A 25,148-nucleotide genomic window follows, 5' to 3' on the forward strand; every position below is an offset into this window, starting at 1 on the left:
TGGGTTGATATGTGTGCCCTCTAATGATATGAACAACATTGGTACTAACGGTGGCAAGCTTAGATAACTAGTGAAACAGAACATTTACAGGAACAGTTTACATTGTGAGATTCACTAATTTGCTTTCTTGTCAAAAGTTAGATGAACAAGATTTCCTCTTTTCTCATATGAGCAGGGCCAATATGAAACCGGAGCCAGCAGATTAGCTTAGTTCAGATTAAAGCCAAGAGGGAAACAACAGGTCTGGCTTTGTCTGATGGTTACAAAATCTGCTTTTATGCTATTTCTGCACAAAAACAGTAGAGTATGCACATGACTGTATCCTGATAAGGACCAGTTGGACAGTGATTCAAGGAAGTTTCCATTCCTGGCAAAAAAAATATTACAGTGCATTATTATGCCACATAAACCTCAACAAAATGGCAAATTCCCTTTTTTTGTTCATTATATAGATTAAATAACAGACAACATGTCAACTGGTGATGTTAACCCTTTCCTCCTTGAAGATCCCTGCACCAGGATGAGGCTGTCTCTGTTTTAAAAATGCAACAGACTGAGATTTTTGTAAAAGTTTTCTGAGTACTGCACGCTCACTGAAGAGGGCCGCCTAGTTCCACTGTGATTAAAATAAATGCAGCACTCGCTGTGCTTCATTTTGGTTGCATGAAATTTGGTATATGCAAAGTTGTTCATTTTAAAAACTAATTTAACACACTTGTACTCATTGTTTTAAGGAAGTTATTTACTTGCCTAATCTGCAGTTTTGAGACGACTGAAGTAATAGCCTCAATTATCCCAGACGTGCATTCTGCAAAACTTGCTGGTTAAATAATCCTGAAAACGCTCTCTCATCTCACCTGTACTACTGTGTATGTGCAGCAAAATGACAATAAACTTTGATTTGATTTGATTAAAAACTGTCAATTTTTGATAGAGTATTCAAATTTCACTGGTGGCCTGGTGATGGGAGCGAAGAGACTTATTGTATTTCATTAGTCTCCTAAGTACCGTTTTATGCACAGAGCCAAGGTTGTTCATTTTGGCCGTACAACTGTAGAGCTGCTAATGACCGGATTTGGGGATGGTTTTATCAGACTTAAGGGTTTCAGAGGTGCTGGTTGTTACATTTGGTCAGAGCTAGCTAGACGATTCGACCTGTTTCCAGCCTTTAAGCTAAGCTACACCAACTGGCTGCTGGCTCCAGCTATATATTAACCATGCAAACATGAGAGATGTCAGTCATCTCACTAACCCTCAGCAACAAGGCAAACAAGCGTATTTTTATCTTTTCCTTAAACGGCACATTGATTTGTCCCAAATGCTAAATGTCAAATGCACTGAAGACAAACAGTGTTCTTAATTGCTGTCGGTAGGTTTATCGCTTTATAGCCGAATCTCTGTGGGCTTGTTGAAAAATGGGGAAAGTCTGTTTTCTACTGATGTGACCAGTGCTATGAAGTCCTCCAACAACAACCCCCCCCACCTCAGAGCAACGCTGGTGTTCAGATGTTAGTCAGCTGTCACCATGACAACCACCCACCCAGAGGTTTCAAATACAAATATGGTCCAAAACATCCACTAAATAAATGAGAATGTGCAGAGTAGCTACAGCTTTGTTTCACTTTATACGTTCCTACACAAGAGTGAGGCGAATTTTCTTTAAAATTAGCAGCATTTTGTATGAAAACCTGACCAGAGTAATGAGAAACAGAAATCATTAGTTTCCAAGTCACTGCGTGAGAACAAAACAGTTCTCGTGACATAAAATATATTCGAGCAGCACAGCCGCACATCCATCTAATCTATATCCATGCACATGCACACGCTCTCACACTGCTTTATTAGCAGCAGACAAGACAAGGTAGAGAAAGTCATTAGAAGGAGACGATGCTTCAAAACAGTTTGTCTTGCATGTAGGACACGAGCCAAGGAGGCTCACTTTACACAGCAAACATGCTTTGTAGTCATCTTCACCTCACAAAGTGGGTCATCGTAATCACCACGGTGGATATAAAACCTTGTTGTTCGTAACTTGAAACACTGAACTACATTGTTCAGTCAGATTAAATGTGAAAAACTAGAGTATGTTGAGTTTTTAATCATTGAACCTCTCATTCCAGATGCATGTAGGAACAGTAATGAAACGTTTTCACTTTCTGAGGAGGTTAAAATTCTGTGTTCACTGTACACTGACCTTGGCTTTATTACATCCTACTCCACTAAAGTGAGAGCGTGTGGAGTGTTACAGGGATTTCAGTACCACACACTTTGACCACATGCGACGTGCTGACGATGATTAATTATGTTAATATTTATTTTGGGGGCTGGTGTTACAAAGTGCTGTGATTAAGCAGCTCTCCTGTCAACTGTCAGACAACTTTTTCCTTTTTTTTTTCCTCTTTATAAGCCAGGCTGATCTGCCTAAGTATAGTGTTCTCTGACCGGAAAGTCTTACAGTAAGTTGAGAGATTTTGGCTTGTGGTTGGAAGAGCACGCGGCGTCCCAGCTTACTGTGCTTCACATTTAAGGGTTTAAACATACAGAATATACAATAAATGTTATTGTTCATGACCTTATTACTAATCAGAATTTTAGGATTGATGCCAAACTTGCCCTGCGTCGTGTTATTGACTGAGTTTTGAAAAGAACGCCCGGTGCATGTGGATTGAAACTTTGATGGAAAAATAAAAAATACAGAAATGGATGCCTACATCGAAAAGGACACATCACAGCAAGCTGTTTTTTAATGGGCAGAGAAGAAGTGGAAGCGAAGGGGAGGACAGCTGTGTTATCTCAAGCTGGGACTGGACGACTCAGTATCTGTCACTGTTGTCTAAACAAAGACCGCTGAGCTGATCGATCGAGTGCAGACCACGGGGCTTCTGGAAAAATGACTATTACAGTAAAATATCTGTTTATGAGCACAGGGGGCATGAAAAACTACTGATTCTAACAAAAATCTCTTTTGCCTTTTCTGCATTGAAACTTCAGCGTTAAACTGCAAAGACGGCTGCTCAGAAAGTACAAGATAGATTTGATCTGGTGTGAAATCAATGCTCGCTAACTACTTACACTGTAGTGGATAAGCTCAGCAGAATGGGTTTTGCTCTTACTGTACTTCTCACTTTGAGTCTGATTTGTACCCAGAGGGGAGAAATGGATGACTCTCTGGCCAAATGATTAAGGCCGAGTAGAGGCGAGCTTTAAACAGAAAAAAACCCCACCGACCAGACAGAGTCGTATTCAAGGGCTGAAACACCCCAGTGCACTTCAATCAGTCCAGTTGTTGAGGTAGCACACATGCTGTGCAGCTGCCGAATGTACATTCACTCATTCCCGCTGTTTATAGCACATCTCGGCTACATTCAAGGGGCATCTTATGTTGGATAATTTTTCCACTGGAGTTTTAACTTCACATGAAAATGGAGAGGACACATGCCCCCATTTGCTTCAGAGAAACTATTTTTGCTTTCGAAAACAACTCAGATTTCAAAACAGCCTATAAGAGATGTTTATCACAAGAGATGTACATTTCTCAGCTTACACTGGGAAAGCAACTGGATTTGAGGACTCATAAAACAAGCATAAATATCCTTGAAGAATCCATATAATCCATCTTGCTGTTCTTTAAAAACGCTATTCCCCATGGAGGGATTATTACATAAGAAAGTGAACCATGTTCCAACTTGTCAGTGGGATAAAACCAGTGAAGTGATCGTCATTGTTAAAGAGGATGAAACCAAACTCATAAACTAATGTTTTTCATAATATCTTTACCACATAAATCACAATGCAAACCTGAGGTTAAGTCAAAAATGAGCAATTTTTTCTCCATCATTAGCTCAGATTCTATATGTTTTAGGTCAGATAGTTTAAAATAATTTTAATGACAAATTTGATCTAAATATTAAATGCTACCATAAAAATACAGATCTTAAAAGACCAATCTCTGTATGTTGGAATAATAGAATGTGTGGCTGAAGCTGTAAGCATGCCACAACAAAAGCAGACAATCTATCTGTATAAAAGAGGCAAACTGTCTAATATCGATGAGTTACAACATGACTAATTACTACTGTGACTTCATTCGGCTGGAGCAGTGTTTGCTAATGGAGTGAGCACCACATCCCGTGTTTGCAGCAGCAGCAGCAGCAGCAGCAGCAGTCCACTCCAGCTTGGCACAGACTCACATTTTAATGGGGTCACAATCATCACAGCGGCTGTCTGCTCGTTGGACTCGAGCACCTTCAGTTGTCAGGCTGAAAAACACAGTCACCCTTGATTTGGTTTAACATTAAACAGTGCTGCAAGGACAGGATACAGAGGCAGACAAAGCAAGTATGCAGATGACTGCCAAAGAACAGAGGGGATGTCTTCATTTGAGCTGCCAGAGTCATTTCACGGGCCGAACTCAAAGTCTGTTTCAAATAAAAGAGGCAAGATGTGGAGCGCAGACACACACTGCCATCTGCTGATGTTTACCCAGAAGCTCAGCACGGTCTGGACTGTTGGGACACATACAGTACTAAAGACATTCTGATGTAAAATCTCCATCATGCCCGCTTTAATCAATATATTAATTAATACAATGAAATAACAAAATCCTATGAAAACAAATGAATTATAATACATCTATTCAAACTAAAACCTCCAAAATTAGACAAATTGTCAACCAATTGTCAAAAAAGACATCCACCATGTGTCGCACTGCCACCATACATTTGATTCTAAAAGACTAATGTTTGACATTTTGTCCACTCCTGGTATCACATGTAGCATGATGTCATCCAAACAATTTACTATGATCTGCACAAATGTATGATCCAACCAAAATTTGTTTGCTGCTGACCTCTAGCTGATGCAGAAGGTAACAGCTCTGACAAAATAAATCCTATCGAGGACAAAAGAGTTACCATAGAGGTGAACATATACGTTCAATGTGCAACTAAAAGAATCATTTTGATCATCAGACTATCAAAATCAGGCATCATAATTTAAATACAGTGTATGCATTCAGCCCAGGATTCCAGTTCACAAATGTGCCTCAAGATGTGCTAACAGTCTGCAGAGCATGTAGCATCATCTATCCTCAGACACTCAGGTTGTGTGAGAAAAACATTTATCAGGGGAAATTGGACGGAAAACAGAGCGGCGACGGAAAAGTGCGACTTTGTATCTGATCTGTATTCAGCGCTTTGCAATGGCGTCCACACCACTTGGCGGCACATTGACAGAGTCCATTGATATTCAACAGGGCGAGTGTTTGATTTAAACAGGTAGTGCTCCACTCAGAACAAAATCTCATTTATGATTCTGTGCTATTAAAGTTAAAGGAGCTGTTTTTAAAAAACATGACACAAACGTATAAAATGTCCAACGGCAGCGAGTGTTTCTGACAACTGTGAGACCACGCTGGAGGAAAGAAACATGAAACTGATTTAAAGGAGGTTAGGCCTCTAAACTGTCTGGTTTTGTTTTTTTTACCATAAAACCATGATACTGAGGCTGCAGTTGTACATCTTTGCTGGCAATCGACACCAGCTTACTCAGCCACCCCCTCGCTGAACTCATCCGGCAGATAATCAGGTCTTTTTTTAAACCGTGAATCAAACAACTGACACAGAAAACAGAGAATAGTGCAAAGAGTCTGAAAAGAACTTGTATAAAACCTGCACTGTATCATCTGTCCACGAGCTGCAGCTCAGCATGATGAAATGAAGGGTTTTCATCTGTATGCTGTTGTAAATGTCAGTAATGTAGGACATGTATGCAAAGCTAAACTGACAAAGACTGAAGAATAACTCACTTATGTCAAAACATCCTTAAACGAAGCTGTTCCCAGGTTAATACCCACTTTATGCTCCTCAAGGTGTAGATGAAAATAAAGACATCAAACGTGCAGGAGCTCCAGCGATACATAGATTAGAACATTAATAACCACAATAAATGTCATCATTAAAAAGGTGACAATTTATTACCAGTCGACAAACGGACATGACCTTGTAATCCTGCCGCTTTCCCTTTAAATGTCTGGTGAATGTACCAGTCCAACATGAGATACAACCCTTGGACTTGGTGATTTTCAGTGTTTGACTCTCCTGACAAAATTGGAGGAGACAATTATTCCATTAACTGGGGCCTCGAATGTGTCGCCTTCTGAGGATGAACGGCTAATGTATTGCGTCTTCGTGTAGGTATGAATAATAAATAACCGTTAATTGTACCCACTGCACGACCTCGTCCCAACCTCAACAAGAAACCACATTGTTACACATTTCATTTTGGACACTAAATTCGTTGGATTTGGAAACAGAGCTTGAAGGTCAGAAAAACGTATTAGCTTCATAAACGCAGCCTGAACTATAAAACATAAGACTTTTGACATGTGAGGCAGTATTTTTTCAATTCTGGAGACTTCTCAGTGGTGTTTCTACACCTGAAACTCCCTTAGTTTCTTCTCAGTTAACCATTCTGGTGACATTTAATGTGATTTTTCGGGGGGTTTATATACAGTGGTTGTGCTTCCTTGGTCACATTTGTCATTACTGCTCAGGCAGGTATTTTATTTATTCCAAATAAACTGCTGATACGTTGCAGTACAAGATTTCTCACAGAAAATATAGCACCAGCTCACAACCTATGTCTTCTCAAGGCACTTCTCACAGTAAGGTGAAGACCTTTACAAAGTTATACAGAGAAACCCAACAAATCCAAAGCTTCAAGCACTTGGCAGCATCCACGTTGTTCTAAAATGCAAATGTAGTATTTTGTGAAGTAGATTAAAGGACCAGTGTGTAGGATATAACGGCCTCTATTGGAGAGGCTGTAGATTGCAACCACCGAGTAACGAGTGACAGAACCTTAGGTGGACACTGACAACATAAAAAGAGCACAACGTCCTCTGGAGAGTTAGTGTTTGGTTTGTCTGTTTTCAACGACTGCAGCAAGATGGCAGTGCAACGAGGACCTGTAGACCTAACAACTCATTCTAAGGTCATGAAAACACAACAATTGTTATTTTCAGTTGATTATACACAAATGAAAATCTAATTGTGATTATTACCTTCCATTTTTGCCACAAGATCCCACTAAATCTTTCACACTGGACGCTTAAAATAGCCCATTATTTTTTGTTTTGTAATGTTTATGAACAAAAATGTCTTTTAATGAGTCTTAACTTATTTTAAACCTAATTTAATTCTCACAATTTCATAATTTCCTACATTTTCTGGAGTAACACAACAACATTCAGTTTACAGTATTTGGATCCTCTTATGGTGAGGATAAATCCAGATATAGCTTCACCAAAGTTTACTTAAGTTCTCTAATTCTAACTAAAACTAATAAACAAAATGCCATTTGTATATTTCAGTTTGTTGTTTTTTTAAATATATATTTTTGTGTTTTTGTTTAACATGTGTAGACGATTTAAAGATGAAATAAAAACTCTAAACAATAACACGTCATAAAAAATGGAGGATTTCTAAAAACTAGACCAAAATATGTTAAATAAACGGATGTTTGCAATATTCTTGTTAAAATTCATTACAGTTTGTGATTAATTTATGATAGGAATCAACACTATTGAACGCTATTGTTGTGCAGGTTAGAAATATTGACTCTATTTACCTGTTATTAACGATTGCAGAAGAGAGGTCATCGTCCATCTAACGAGCTGCATGAAACAAACATACCTGAAAAGATGATTTCAGAGCTCAGATATCTGAGTGAGTGACATTGGCCTCCATGTTCATCCTTCACTGTTGCAGCTCACACTGCAAGTCTTCCTCGCTGAAGGGGATGACAGAAGAGGAATGATGGTTATGTTTTTTGTGCACGTGTGTGTTTATGTGCATGTGTGTGCGTGAACGGGCGGCGTTGGTGACCTTTTCAAAGAGCTATCATTTAATCAACACTGACAGCCTTTTAGAGACCACTTACCATTCATCTGCTCTACAAGATTAGGCCCTCAAGTGAAACTGCACAGTGATGGAATCATTGTCCCCAGACGGCAGAGTGACAGCAAGAAAACATGAAATCAATATTTTAGTGGGGAGAGTTCATATTTTAGGAATAAGTTGCAACATGCAACAGTGCTTCATCCATACATCCCTCTACTTTCTATACTTGGTTAACTATGTAAGCTTGTTAGGAGCTGGTCTCCATAATGTATACGCTGAAAGGCAGTGGTATCCGAGGCAGGAAATTAGCTTCGGCCTTTTTCTGAGGCTGGGTAAGTTTGGGAAACCGGGTCAAGTTTCATGATTCCTAAATCGTGACAAACTTGACAAGTGTAAAGCGCTGAAGAGGAGCTTCATCAGTTTTACACATGAGGATTAATTTAGTTTTCATACTGATCGCTGCTCAACATTTAAAGACTTGTATACTGTCTTATGTGACTTTTTCGGCGCGTCGAGAGTCAAGAAACAGCACTGTTTATGTAATCAGGGTTATTTATGATGGAAAACCTGTGTTAAAGATAAAGACTTGGCTGAGAGTTGCATTGTGGGAAATGTAGGATCAAGTGTTTTTGGAACTATTGAAATCAAACAATCTGCTGCATCAGTTTTGTCCATTTTTCTCTTTAATCTCTCTCCTACTGTAACTCCCATTAACCCTTTAATAATAAGTGCCATAAATATATCCAAACAAGTGATTTATCTGTTATAGGCTGTGATAAACAACACAACATGTGCTTATTCGCTTTCTTTCCAGCACTTTAATGTGAAGAGCCCTGCATATCTCAGGCCTAAAGGCACAAAGTACGGAGACACAGATTAGCTCATCTAAGCATGTAGCCTGGTGCTGTCCAAAGCTGAAAAATCTACCCACATGTTCTTCTAAACGTCACAGATCACCACAATGTATTTTACTTTATCTGTATACAAGATGATTTTACAGGGAAATTACTGTTGCAAAATAACAGCTGGTGCACAGATTTCCCAGAGATTTGCTTTCCTAGAGTTAATGTACAGAAGTTCTAGGCAGACAGATGAAGCACTGGTTCATCTTCATTTTGACAAGACAAACCGAGCATGCAAACTCCACACACACAGGATACTATGAGGCAGCAGCCCCCCCAGCAGACCTTCAGCACATGGACAAAGACCAGGAAAGTCTGGAAAACAGTGGAAGGTCAAGTTTTCTCTTAATATTCTAAAGGTACTTTTCACCAGTGCAACAACACAATACTGATTTTACACGTCTAACTCACTACAAGTAAACACACACACACACACACACACACACACTGAGACTGGATGACTGTGAGTGCTTGGCCATACTCATCCGGTGACACGTTTCATGCACCGCTGCAGCAAACACGAGAAGTGCATACCGGAAACAGGCCAACAAGGATAAAAGCAAACGCACCAGCACGGGGCACGCAACCACTCCCTTCATCTGAGGCAGCTTCTCACCCACCCGTCTGCATGTTTGTCATATTAAATATGAAGCAATTATACAAGCCACACTGCATATGAAGTGAAAAAAAAAAATCCTCTTCTTCTGTGTTTTCTCCTGCAGGGCAGAGAAACTTTGACGACTGCTCTTTTCTCACTTCTCTTCAGACAGACTTCTGCAGAGCGCTGATATCGAGATGAAGGATAAATTGATTGAGTTACATTTGGATGAATAAATTAGTCGACCAACTTGTACCAGAATGCATTTACATCTAGATGAGATTACAGTAATGACACACAAGCTCATTACTGGCCTCCGACGCTTCCTCCAGACGTCATCATCCAATTGCATCCTAACTCACTGAGCCGGGTTGCTGCTGTGACTGAGAGAACAATATGTACAGTAACCGGCTGATTGATGTTATAAATCGCAGGGAGGGAACACTACAGAGAAACTACCAGCCGCACATTATGAAGGCTGAGCTTTAGTTACAGCACCAAAGAGACCCCACGGTACAGTGAAGATGAATGTTTCAACATTTGAGGTTGAAGGATTCTTAATTAAAGGCTAAATAGCACAGCTTCTGCACACAAGCATCGGATGGAAAGCCTCCTGCAATTCACATGGTGACCCCTAAACAGTTTTCTTGCATTTTATTGTGAAGCAATGGTCCTTGGAGAACCTTTTATCTCCAGAAATAAAACACCCTGTTTATGCTATTATAAAGAAACATGAAGCAGGAATTCTTTTTTATGTGGCTCTGGGGGCACAAGGAGGACTAAAGGGCAATTCAGCAGCCAGGATAATCTGAACATGTAGCTACATAAGCATTTTATCTGTGGTAAACTCACACGTCACTAACTATGGCTATTTGTTTCTTGGAGAAATTCAATTTTAGAGCTCTAAGCTTTTCATTCATAGACATTTAAAAGAGCTTTACAGCTAAGTGGAAGCTGTTTCATTGTTTAGCTGTCACTTCACATCCTTGCGAATTTGGTTCACTTTCCCCAGTCTTATAGAGTTGCTTTCAGCCACAGCAGACAGGTGTTTTCAGCCCCAGCGCTCTGAAAAACCCATTGCACTCTACCTGCTCAGCTGCAGAAAGCTGGCAGATAGCTGGTGAACATGGTCAAACAGCTGGATGTTATTCACCAGCTGGACGGAGACACAACCCCAAATGAATGATAATGATGCTGGATGTGTAGATAAACAAGTGTTTGCTAAAAGGCTCGCTATGTATACTTTAAAGATGATAGTATGTCAGCGCTGCGTCCAAAACTTGCTCACATTGTCCCCAAGAGACAATAAATAGGATACTTTAAGTGTAAAAACTATACTATATAATAAATCTAATCATAATGTTATTGATCACACAGGCAATGACACATTCTCACTGTTTTTACAACATGATGCTACAACACAACAACATATCTGCATGCTGCATCTGAAGAAATGCATTGATTAGCACGCATAAAGCATGATGAATACAAAATCAATATTCCAGCTATAGAGCTTCAGCAGAGGAACCATGGTGTCATTTTATGTGTGAATGTGTTGCACTCCCTGAAAAGTGCTTATCTCATTAACGTTCCTACTAAATCCCTACCAGTGCAGAACAATGTTTAAGTTAAAGTGCATGCTTCCAGAATAAAACAATCAAACTAAATTAGCACATTTAATTCATTCACTTTTATTTTCCCCACTGCCACAGTCCTCACGGGAAAACGCAGCAGGCTCTGCTGGTGCACAAGATCAAAGTGACAGAGCCTCGAAATGGCCTGCAGCTCCAAGCCAAAAGCCTGGACACAAATGGAAGGAGAAAACAACAGAGTGTGTGGAAAGGTAAAGGTGGTTCCACTGGGAAATCTGCTGAAGGCGAGGAAACTCAAGGGGAGGATAAGACCCTTGATCAGTGACTCAGGCGCTCACACATTCATGCACATGAGCGAGCACACATGCGGGCTGCAGTGTGTTTGAGTCGAGAAGCACAAAGCAAACATGTTTCCTCAGTAATGAAATAAGAATTCTCATGAGCACTTCTCTTTCATCTTTTGCTGTCGAGCATTTAAAAATACTCTCCACTCGATTTTACCAAATGAAGACTGTGGACTGGATCATGATGCGCTGTGCAAAAAAAAAAAAGAAAAGTGGAACAGAGTTGACCCTTGAATACCAATTGAAGGGCATCGCCTCAGGAGTGGGCACATCAGCACCTGTCACTTCTCGCCTCCAGATGTTCCATGGATGCTTTGTGACACTTAACACTTCCCATCTATCACTCAGCACAAAGCCATAACCTCCTGCTCCACCACCACCACCACCTCCTCGTCTCCTCCTCGTACACCATCACATATTCAGGCTACAATCTGAATACGTGATGCAGGAGAGCAGAAGAAGAAGAAGAAGAAGAGTGGCTGTGGAGAATTGGAAGTGAAAGGTTAAGTCGTGGGCTGCCGGTGACAGCGCAGCAGGGCATCGTGGGAACGTGATGGCAGGTACATGCTATAGGTCCGGATGATGGCTGCTGTTTATGGTTTACAGCAGCCAACAAGGACTTAGCATAGCAGTCAAGAGCCTCACCGGTGCCTGTTGATGGACAGAGCATGCGATTTGTTTTTAAGGACAGAGGATAAGTGTGACTGCACAGAATAAACTGCCTGTCTTACTGATGTGCAGCAAGAAAAGACAAAAAAAGTCACTGTTTTGATCAGTACTCTGGCTTTTCTGTTTTTAGAGAGAGACTGAGAAAAAGCATGTTTGTTTTGTAGTTTTCTTATGTTTTAAATTTTGTAGCCCCAGTGAATGTGAAACTTAAATGTAAATTATGACAATAAAAATTGCAACAATAAGATTTTATATTACCCAGATGTTTTCAACAGTCCTTATGTTTTTGTGACATGTTGATGGGGTTACATTGAAAATTCATGACCACTTTATTGAAATAATTAAACAGATGATTCATGCAGTCAATAAAGTAGGATTTCAGTGCTAAAACAATCAGTGCAGTAAATTACATTGTGACCAAAATCTGACTTGAATCAGTGATAAATGATGGGCCTGCAAGTCAAATTAAGCATCTATAAAGAGTGTCGCTCTGACTTTACTTTCCAAAGCTTGTCATCTCGCATATGACGCCACAGCATAAATTAAAGTGCGGTGACTCAACAAGTGTCACATTACAGAGGAGTCTGTTGGAGTTTCCAAGAGATATCATGCCATTAACTGTTCAAGTTAAAAGTCAGGTTAATATTTTCTTGCATTAAAAACGCTTATTTCATCTTATTTACGTTAAGGTTTACAGCATCTTTAATCCTCCTGTCACAATGATTTAAAGAGTGGAACTAATCTCCCAGATTCAAAGCGAAAAAACTACTGCAAGAGAGCTTCCAGTTCTCCTGAGGCAAAACTGTCAAGGCTAAGTTCAGATAATGTTTAATTAATGACAGTCTACGGGGATACATGTCTCGCAATTAGCTGTTGTTGTTCTCATCTCCGCTATATAACTGAGCTACGTGTGAATCAAAACCAAAGAGATTAATTAAAGGGCTTTATGTTGAAAACAACATTCACTGCTTTACTCCACCTTGCATTTGTGTTTGTTTCTAACAAACTAATTCTCTCAAAAGTTGCTATTCATAGAGGGATTTTATTATCATAGTGAAAAATACGCTTGATTTTCTGCACCTGTGATGTAAAGGCTGAACTGTGTTGCTTTTTCCGACAGGAGCCAGTTCCTAGTTGTGTTTGTTTCCTCCTGAGGGCTTGTTCACACTGACATTGTGGTGACATTTTGCATTCATTCAGTTTCTGCATTTAACTGAAGCAAGTTTTCGCAGATCTTTTGTTTCTGCATCAACTGTGTAAACAGACATTACGCTGCAGCTGCACTGTTCAAAATAAATGATGTTAATTGTGACTTATGAGTATGAATTGTGTTAAATTCTTACTGTATAATATTAATTCATGCATTAATTGCAGCAATGTACAAAATCAACTCCTTCCCCTGCCATGCTCCTAAACTAAGAAAATAATTTCACTCCATTAGATGAATGTACTCCTGGAGCAATGGCTTTATGGCTAAATATGTAGCTAAACAACTAAAAATAATGATCAGTAGTGTAATCTCTTTAAAGAAGTAATCCAAATCATCGAATACTCAGCACTGTGTTTTGACATTTGTAGCTTCTAAATAAAGTCTGGCTCTTATAAAATGACCTTGAGCAGGTTACATGGGGTTTATTCCTGCCTGTGCACAGAGTAATAAAAGAAATTGATACCAAAACGGGCGTCTAATCAAAAAAAGCAGCAGATGACATTTACTGTGGCAGATTTGATCACAGAGATGAATCCTCCATTGTCCTTGAATGCAATACGCGGTTTAGTGCGACCTCTGACCTCGGTGTGCTGTGAGAGCATGTTTCTATAGGTCACAGGGGAAGGATAACCATGGTGTTCGTAATAATGGCACACGTACACGCTCAAGCACACACGAGGACACATGACAACAAACTCAACAGAGTGTAAAATCAGAAATGGCAGCAAGCAGTGGGAAGAACTGTTACTGTCAGTCAGTTGCTGTACAGTCAGAGCTGGAGCTTTTGATTCACAGTCAGCCAAACAACACTTCTCAAAACAACTGCATCTTGATTGCTTGTTTACAAAAAATTTTTGACACTAATCTGGAGTAAACATTTCAATCAGCCTCTGCTCATATGTGGTTCTGTACTTCTACAAAAGTGTTGTGCAAATGTCCTGCCACCCCGTCTGCTGTAGGGAAGGTTAAAGCTTTTTGTTGACACAGATGTCAGAGGGGTGTTGATTTAACCCTTCCCCTCAGCATATTCTAAGTTATCACATTCATCTCCACGTGGTATATTGCACAATATACAAATATATGTCCCTGACTGGTTGTATATCCTCACATCATGCACACACACTTGGTGGGCAAAAGGTCAGCAGAGCCTTTTTTCTTATCGTACAATCTGAAGAACCTCAAACACAAACTGACAGTACTGGAACAAAACTGCGACGCTGCACATTTATGAAAGGACCAGTGACCAGGAGCAGTGTATACGAGAGATCATAATGGACTATAATGGCACAAAGAGAGGAGGAGATAACATGCTGGATGTTTCATCATACAATGCTTTTGTGCTCTTGGCATTCATCTGCAGCACACCACTCATCTGTGTCTCTTTTCCTTCCTCTTCATCCTGTGGTGCCTACCCTCAGGCCAGCTACTACAACATACTCTTTAAAGCTAGGCAACCATCTTTCCATCCATTAACTGTTATCTGCTTTATCCTGGAGAGGCTTGTGAGCGGGCCGGAGCTGATGTGGAACGAGAGGAAGGTAAATTCTGGACAGGTCGGCTAACACACAAAGAAACAACAATGCCCACTCACACAAATTTAGAATCATCAGTTAACTTGCCGTGCATGTCTTTGGGCCGTGGAAGGAGAAAACCCATGCAGGCACAGTGAGGACAAAACAGAATCAAACCCAAAACTTTCTTGAGCAACACTGATCAAAATGACAGATGACAATCTGTGAGCATTAAACCAATGAGGCATGTCAAAGATCCAATATCGGTGCTTTATCTATGTTGAAATAACCAATTATATACTCTGTTAACTGCCAAGACACAAACATATGACAATTATTTCATACTTTAATTATTTTGTACTTATTTAAAATGCCAATTATGTCCTGGGTCAATCTGACCAGTGAACACTATTAATAGGCCTGAATACCACAACAGTTTTTATTTGTCTGTATTTGGTTATTGCAGTAGCAGATCAGGAAACGTTGTTCTGTATTTGGTGTGAATGGGTCTCACGTCAATGTGTTGACTGTCAATTTTACCTACATAAGGTCAGAACCTTTCTGTCGAGGTAGGGTTTCCAACCGGAAGGGGACAAATCCGTTGACCGCTGAGTAGCACGCTGAAAGTTACCGTATGGATGTTGATTTGGAAATACGCACTTTAAGAAGATTTGGATATCAAATAAAGAAACTGTGTGCATCGTAAAGCAACAGGAGTTTGACTTTAATTCAGCAGACATAGGTAACATAGCGCATCATTAGGTTTTCCTGTTTGGATTCCCTCAGTGGCTTAAAGCATTGGCTTAGCCTCTACAGTTATAATTCTTTTAAACTTTTACATCATTAGACCATAAGCTGCCATGTTATCCAGTTCATACCTTTTTGCCTTTACTGGAAATCCCACAGTAAAGACAGAAATGTGAGAGGGGAACACAACGCCATGCAACAATGATCAATGGCCAGGTTCACACCAAAGACCTCCCAGTTACAGACACGCACCTGGGCCGCCTGAGCCTCCGAGGTGTCTCAGCCATCCAATATTCAGCAATGATCTTCTTTCACACTTCAGCGTGTCGTACATACACAGACTACATCCACCGAGGGAGGAAGTACCACAAAGGTCATCACAGTTTGACTTTTAGCAGCGTATGTGAGGCAAATGTGCACACGTCTCTACACACTGGCAACAGGCCCAACAAAGTGGCATTCAGGCATGAGAGACAGCCGGACGCTTGTGTGTGTGCATGTGTGTCTATGGATTGAACGAAACCTGTTGCAACAGCCTGTTTTTGTTAATAATTTGTTTTGGTCCACTCGAATATATTACCGCAAAAGGACAAAGCAATCAGTGCCAGGAAGAGCATGAAAATGACAGGAGGACATTTGAAAGTCAATTTTATTTATAATGGGTGAGCCGAGCCTTGGGCTAAGACGAATATCCCAGACAGCCATACACAAAATTAATCAGGTGATCATAGAAGTAGATTTTAAAGTAGGAGCTCATTTCCATTAATTTAGGATGGGTGAGAGCACACGGAAGATGTGGGAGGAGAGCCAGGGCTCGAAAAAAAAATTAATAAATGAGTTTTTCCGTATCACATGGTTTCCTCGGGGTGAAGATGTCATGAGTCTTGCATTAAATGAAAGTGGATACATTTGAGACTGCATTAAATATTACTTCAGGAGGGAAATGAACAGATAATACTGGAAAGGCATTAAATTGGGTCGAGAGCTGTGCTTGTTGTGTGACGCGGCCCTTGACAATAAATACGGATTATCACTTAGATATTCATGGTAAGTTACACTTATTGATCCCTGGAAGATATTTGTATTTATGAGGTGTCGGCACACACAGTACAACATCTTGGAAACCAAACCTAATTCTCTAGTTTGTTCAGAAAACATTACTCTAATGAAGACCATCTCATTTGAGTAAACGGTGGATAAATGATGGTAGAGAGGTGGGATGGTCAAACACGAGGGGATGAACAACGTCGAATGCAGAGTCTTGAGGTGTGCTGGGGAAGAACTGAGGAGGAAGACTTGTTCCATTATGTACTGAGAGACAAGGTGGAGAGGAAGCAGAAAAGGTGTTCATAAGGACGAGTAAGTGCACTTTAGTATGTAGGAACATGGATTTGGATTAAAGTCAGGTGTGAACATAGGGTTTAATTATTTCATGAGATGTGGGATCAACATGAGAAGGGGACGCTGTTCTTCCCCTCAAACTTAGAGCAAAAGTATCACGAAAGTTCTCTGTCCAGAAGGCTGGTATACAATACAATACAATACAATACAATACAATGCAATACAATACAATACAATACAATACAATACAATACAAGTGGTAACAATAATAGCAGTTAAATAAGTAAGGAGGCTGTTTGTCATATATTGGACTACATGTATTTATGATATACCAATAGCCTTGGAAAAGAGTCAGTTCTATAGCTAAAAAAAAATCCCAACATTGTGTGAAATAGTGAATTTCTCCGTGAGGATGTAACTGTGTCGGCTCATCAGACCAACATATCAACCTCTAGGTCAACTTTAAAACTAAGCCAGGTCAAATAAAGGCAATGATTTCCACATTCCTTTGAGCTACACTGTAACTGTGATAAGAAAGACTTATAGTCGACTCGGAACATTAGACTTTTCTATTACTAAGCAGAACCTTGTTTTATCTCCATGGATCACCAAAACCTTTCACATCCGATTTCTCTTATCATAACAAAATACTGTACAAAGCTGCTCTTAGTTTAGCGTGGCTGACAAGTTTAATACACTTTTTCATAATGCAACGCGACAGACACCATCAGCATTTCCTGCAGATTAAAATGAAAAAGGGGGTTTTAAATCACATTTCTACTCAGCTCGGCTGTATTTACGGGTGTTTGAGTGAGCGTGTCTGTGTGGCCCCACTGCAGCTGCCAAAGACCTTGGCTATACATATGGGACCTTGATGTTGTTTGCTGCAGAAGGAGGAGTGTTTCTGACAGGACTGATGCAATGAGAGCAGAAGGATAAACGGTCAGGGGTCAAACCACTGTGCTGATTTCTCGTCCATCTAAAGTGAATGTGCACACACTTGCTCTTCTGATGTACTGTATATACACACACACTTCAGGGCTGAAAGCTTATGCCCCACAGACTGTACATAAAAGATGGAGCCTCCGGGTCTGACGAGTGAAGTCAGTGCAGAAGTGGCCTGCATTCTCTGCAACAGCCAGCAGAAGGCGACTCCTCTAGTTATGAAAAGAACCCAGATTGTATTAAAGTCTGAGAAACAAGCCTACTACTAACCTGATTATTCACCTCAGTTACCACTTTCCTAATGAGTGTTACGACCCGGCTTAAGACGGCCGCAACAAAAGGAGAGACACACCAAGTTTCAAAAATTAAAGCTTATCTTTATTCCCTTAAATGATATCAAATTAAAAACCAAACCAGTATGGGGTTGTGAGAATACAGAGTCAGTGGTGTGTGTGTGTGTGTGTGTGTGATGTATGCATGAACTATGTCTGTGCAAGTGTTGTAAATGCAGATGTCTTAAACAAAGAAAACTAACCCATAACCAGACCGATGCAATACCTGCGGAGGGAAGCAGAGTAGAGAGAGATCAGACTCCAGTCAGTCCTGAAGTAACCCAGGAACACACTGGGTGTCACAGGTGCTCCTGATCACCTCAAACAGCCACTCACAGAACCAATGGACGAACTAGAACCACCACAAGATACAAGATGACCTTCATCACAATGAGTTTATGATGTTGATGACTAGTCTCAAGTGTCATTTACCACTGCATGGTGTTTCTTTAGTAAATTATTGTCTCATTTAGAATAAACTATGAGATAAAGCAGAGTATAGTTACCTTGTGGTTAAGAAGTCACTTGTGGCTCCAAAATGTTTCTTCACAAACCAACTGGTAATAGTAGGATATCTACAGCTACCTCTTGTGCACACTCTGTGTTATTATGTCTTGGCATAAACCTGACACTTTAAAAGCATGAGAGGGACGAGGTAATGAGCTGACATTTAATGAAAATAACAAGAAGTCACAAACAACTTTATTCTGTTACAAAACAAACTAAATGCATCCTGATTGCACCTAAAAAGTAAAAGGGAGAATCTACTGTTTTGTTTTGTTTTGTTTTTTATCACATTTTCTGATGAGATGGACAGTTGGGGCTTTTCATGTGACTGCTAATCTCTCCACTTCCTGAGAAGTTGCCTCTTAGCATTAAAGTACAACAAAGCAGCTGTGACATACAAAGCGCTTGACTCAGTCTTACGCAGATTCATTTTCTTGGTGCCCTTTTGGCAGGAAGACATTTGAAAATGTCACAAAATGTATCTGCTTTATTAGGATTCTACATGCAACCTAAGAGGACTTGCAGGTGCATTAAGCCAGACGACGTCACTGTTCAGAGAAGCACCGGCATTCTGGTTTGTTGGTTAAAAAATAAGCAGGAGTTACTTTATGTTATGATTTACTTTATTATATTGGTGTGTATCAAAACCAACAATAAAATTGATCTACTAACAAGTATAACCTGTCTACATAAAACCTGATACACTTTATTCTTGTGTGCCACAGAGCTCCATAAAAACACATCAGTGAGCCACACTGTCACGCTGTATGACACTAACATACCCGAACATACACCGTCTACCTACTGAAAATACCAGCTAGCACAACTAAGCATTGCCTGGAAATAATCCCCCTCAAATGCACTATTTACTCCTGTTTGAGTAATGATTGCAAAAAATCACGGTACCCAGCTGGTTTAGGATATTACTGTCTTTAGGCTTTTTTTAATATTAAAATTTTTTGATGTTTTTTTTTTTTTTTAAAGATGAATGTCCTTACTGGGGACCACTGAGGCTTGAGGCTGAGTACCACAGACAAGCTGAGGAAGTTAAAAAAATATTAGGTTCTTTTCTGCAATTTTGAAAAAAATAAAAATAAATAGGAGCACACTAGGCTGACAGTGTCTTTTAAAAAATGGCAATTTAAGCTTCAGATTCAAATCTCACTGAGCCCACTCTCACTCTTTCTTCTTAAGGTTAGAAGTGAAACTTTTGTAAACACGTAAAATAGTATGTGTGATATATAAAGCATTAAATCACACACTGCTCTAGTTACTATAGTTAGTTGGAGGAACAGACAGTGATTAATGTTCACCATCTTAACAGCTCAACATTTTCACCCTGTCATGGTTTGACTTTAGAAGGTCAAAGAAAAACAACTGGGTTTTTAAAAACTTTTTTGTTTTCCCATTTGCATTTGCACAGAATCCCAAACAAAAAATATGATATTCGATGTAAATATTTAAAGATGTAACTAACAAAGCACACAGCCGACTATGTGCACAACGTAAATCCTTACTGAGTCGCCCCCTCATTGCAGTGAGGACACTGAGGACGACAGCAGAATTAGCTTCAAACAACACATGAATTGTACAAATCTGATACATTTTCATGAACATGTGCAATCTTAATATTAAAAGAAGATAAAAAGATGCTCCCTAATTCTACTTGTAATGACTTTAGGTACAACATGCATTATGCTGTATACACACCATCGAAAAATACTCTTGCTTACAGCGAGACCCAGCTTCCGTACAAGCATGACTACATTTAATCACACCTCTCTTTCACTTGTGGGCAGTGAAAAATGTGGCCATGGACCGTGCATGTGTATCCAGGACAATAGCACATACTGTGCATCTGGTGCCAGTGTGCTTTATCACATCTGACTGGCCAATAACAGCCGCTGTCACAGAAACAAAGGCAGGGAGGCCCATTGCAGTTTTGGACTGTGATATAGTTGAAATGCATTAATTCAGCCAGAGCAGATGTGGCACTCTGGCTTATCACTACAACTTCTCCGTCTGTATTGTTGGCTGATGAAAAACAAATTGACTTGGCCAAGCGGAAACTGAAAAAATACAAAAAGCACCTCGGTGACAGACGACTCTGTGGTCGCACAAGGTACACCGAGAAAATAAGCCAACTTAGAAGCTATCAGTTTCAAAAGTGAGACTGAAAGTTGACTGAATGTCTCCGATATGTACTTGCAGGCGGCTGGTGTGAGAAATGTGGAGAGGAACATAGTGTGTAAAGCACTGTTAAGGCTGCTTTCCCGGTGGGTTACCCATGGTCAAACACACATGATGAATTTCAATATATTCAGCTAAGCATTAATTATGAATCACCTGCCTTGTTGGCTATGCATCAGTTGAGAAAAGCAAACCAAGACATACTGAAAAGCAAGTGCATGAAGCTGAGAAAAGACCTTATACAGCACATGAAAAGTGTGTGTGCACGCATGCAGCATTCATGATGTGTTTGTCCGTGCAAGTGTGGGAGGAGGAGCGAGAATTTACTCACATGTGCTTTGACAAATAATAAACCAGTGTGTGCGTGGGAGGGCTGGGTGGACTGTTCCTATTATAGATTGTTTCCCAGGTGGTTGTGGCCCAAATATCCTCCTGTTTGATTCTCGATGTGTTGCTTTTCGTTTGATTATGCATTGATTCTCAGCCAAAGTAATGTTATTCATAGGTTCTGACAGGCAGCTGTCACAGGAAACATTACAACAAAAGTCCCCAATATTACAGATATTTAGGATTAATCGGACAGAATGACTGATCTGTCATGAATCCACCCATACACGAGCACACCGTATACATAAATACATGAAATCACATAAATATAAGCATGTGCATTCTGGGAAATAAAGGCCTGGGTGACACACTACATCAGTCACACCACAGGCATTCATAAAAGTTGAGCAGGCAAGCCTAGTAGGTGGCATGACATTATTCCAACTCATTACTATCAACCTGGAATATGGTTACATGACAAGATCCAGTTTGATGCATGTTATTATTATCTATTTTTACTGCGATTATACTGTTGTGAAATGGGGCCAGTGAATGCCCAGTGGCATGTCCATAACAAAATCAGAGGTTGGTTTGATATTGAAATACACGGAGATACACATCAGGATTAAGCTGAATATTGCAGCCAGTGACGTTTAAACTGCACAGAAAAAAAAAGCAGCATCTTTAGAGCTGTTATAAATAATATATCATAATGTAGGTGAAAAAAGCTAAATATATATAAAACTAGAATTAGTATATATAAGAAACAGCTCATACTATTATACTACTAAATGAATGTTTTACTGCTACATTTAAATCAAACACATGATTTTGCTTTAAAGACAATAAATTTGTCTCAGTAATCAGTGTTCAGGTGACAATTTTAGAGATCCCTGTAACGCCGCCATGCGTTGTGCCAGTATTGCATCATTAATCAGTCTAATTTCTCTAATTCTGTCACTAAGCTCTGGCTGCTCCTAATAAATCACACCATCAGCAGGGAAATGGATATGTGCTGCTTTGCTAACTGGATCACGGAGTCACTTGAGGCCAAGTGTTCCACAGTCTGGTCTGAGGAAATATTACAGTCCTCAAAGTGACACGAGAATTCAGAGTTTGTTTGTTGAAACCTAGATTTCACAGTTTTCACAGTTTTTCCAGCGCAGGCCTTATTAAAATGTGACCCCCCATTATTTATGAATGTGCTAAACAAAGGCAGAAGTTTAGTTCTGAGAAGTTCATGCACATCTGTTCGGCATAAACGGGATGACAGAACTGTGCCTTCTATGTGGTTAAAGTGACTTGAACTGAATGTTGCAACGTCCAGACGCCGATCCTTTTACCAGCAGAACATAAAGGGACACTGGATTACGTTTAGTCTCAATGTAAAGGTAAACAACATTTTAACTATTATAAAAACTGCACATATTAGTAGTACAAAGTGTTTTTTCTTCTCAAAGAGCAGAAGGTACATTTAGTCACAGTTTAGTTTGCAGAAACTAGGAGTGGAGCTGTGAACTGGCGTGAAGTAAAATCCCCCACACTGGAGGATTGAACTGGATGATGTGTACGCCTGCTCAGCAGAAAGCAGACAGGAGGAAAGAGTGTGAACTGCTGATTCGGGAGATCTGCTTCATCCCCTCCATGGCAGAGGTTATGGTAAACTACATATATATATAAAAACAAAAAAACACAACATGAGATCAGGCTAAGGACGTTCGTACAGACCGATCAATATTTTCCACTGAACTGAACCGTAATTACCACAACCCCTGGCAAACTTTGACGAGCCTATAAATCTATTGTTCTATTTCTCTCCTAAAGGACATGTTACTTTATGTTCAAGGATTAATTTTAAGATTAACCAAAATTTTGAGGGAAAAAACCGTCAAAGTTCAGGATGTCAAAGTGCTGTGTTGAAACTGCTTCAGACGTGGACTTTGTATGTGTTAGGGAATGAGTTTTAGTATTCACAATGAAAGCCGGGTCACCATTAAATTAATCACTCTCTCTACTGTAAGTAGAGCTTGTTAATTGGATCTTCGAAGAGATTCTCCAGTGAATAATAGCGGCGTCCTTTATTCTGCGGGCCTAGTTAATTCAACAGAGTGTCATTAGTTTTAGGTCACAAGTTTTCAAAGGAGCCTTGCATGTGCTCTGGAGAATGAAAACTCAATTGCACGTGCATGCAGCCCCTTTATCTGCTCATCCACAGAATCGATTTAGTTGTGAACGTCGCAATCACGCATCTGTTGTGCTCCTGGCTGATTGAAGAAACCTATCTGAGTGTTACAGTGCATTGCTTAAAGCATAGGGACAAAGTGATCGCCACCCACTGTGACTGTAAATATATCATTCTAAAACCACAGGCTTTAATCTGCTGCTTCAACAGGCTCCACAGATTTTGGAAAATTTCTGCAAGAATTTCCTTAGAAACCAGACCTTCCCTTCCCTTCCCCCCGTCCCCCTCCCCCCTTCTTCTGGATTTGTAATATGGTGTCTGGCACCAGGCTAATGACAGCAAATTGTTTGGATTCACGACGAATTCAGTTTGTTGCGACACATCTTATGGATGCTTAATCAGACTGGAGAGTTTTGAGGCCGGGTCGACGCTTGGGCTCTCTTAAACAGAGTGACGGAGCACATTGTTGTTCTGGGGAGGCCACTGCTGTAGAGGAGTGCTGTGGATAATCGGGGTTCAGGGAGTATGCTTGGTCTGGAACAATGTTTAGGTGGGTGGTAGAGTAACAACCCCATTAGTCTTGTATAGCCAGACTGGACACAGAGCTGCGTAGAATGGTCTGACTGCACCGCATCATCACTCTTCTGTAGGGGGGAAACAGGGTGGGCTGAGAACAGGATGTCCGAAGGATCTACTGAGATTAATGAGTTAGCAAATTATTTTGAGCCTGAAGTCAGTGAGTTTTCAGTGTCAAAAATGTGGCTGTCTTGTAACCTGGCTGGATCACCATGGTAACGGATGCTGCACAGCTAGCCTGCTGTGGAGAAGGTTCTGATATTAAATGGCTGTAACATGCGCCTCCTTTTCACCAATTTGTTTCTGACAATTTTCTATTAGTTTTTTCTATCAGCTACATCTGCAAACCCTTTGAGCTGTAAATTAGAAATCCCACAGAAAAGAAGCTGTGCAGTTGCAATATTACATACAGTATGTGAACCGACATGCATTCAGTCCGTGACGCAGAAAACATGTGAACATGTTTCCATGTTTGGTGCTGCCCAGTCTGTTTTACACAGCCCATACTGCAGCTAATACAACAGAGACTAGAAAAATGATTAGTCTACTGGTATTTATCACAGAGAATATTCAATCAACAGCATTAATTTCCCCTTGATTTGGCCAAAAGCTGACGTGATTTCTTTCATAATGGGACAATGACAGGCCTAACTGCACAGCTTTCATGTGCTGTCACATCAGAAATAAGCAATTACATTGATCTGTAAAATAAATATATCAACACATGATTAACAGTTTTCAACCAGCATTCCTTTCTTGCATAATTTCTTTGCATACATTTGTTATATTCATAGCTCTACATAACAACTACTGACTGTTTCTCTGACTGAAGTAGGCGGTGTATAATCACTCTATTTTGCAGGGAAGAAGAGTGACGTGACACATCATACGCTCCCTTTTAGGTAAACACGCATAACTCTGAAGCAGAAATGTCCATTATCTGATTCAGTCAAACTGGCCAACACAAAGAGAGCCCAGCTATGTCAGACTTGCTTCATGGTGCAGCCCTCTGATGGTGTTTACTAAAAGCAGAGACAAGGGAATTGAACAAACGGGACATTTGCACGCAAGGAGGTGAGCGCAGCCAATTGAATGGAAAGAAGGGCTGCCCTGTTCGATTCAAACCTTTGGCCAAAACGTGAAACTTTTAGTAGAATGTCGCTGCCCAGGGACGGTTGTTGTTATTTCATATGGTGAAGGTGATTTTGAAAACAGGAACGCATTGATAACAAAAAGGGAGGACGAAGCCACATGAAATGCAAAGCCAAGGCCAG

This window comes from Stegastes partitus, unplaced genomic scaffold (assembly GCF_000690725.1).
Source record: "Stegastes partitus isolate 25-593 unplaced genomic scaffold, Stegastes_partitus-1.0.2 Scaffold48, whole genome shotgun sequence".
Classification (NCBI taxonomy): Eukaryota; Metazoa; Chordata; class Actinopteri; family Pomacentridae; genus Stegastes; species Stegastes partitus.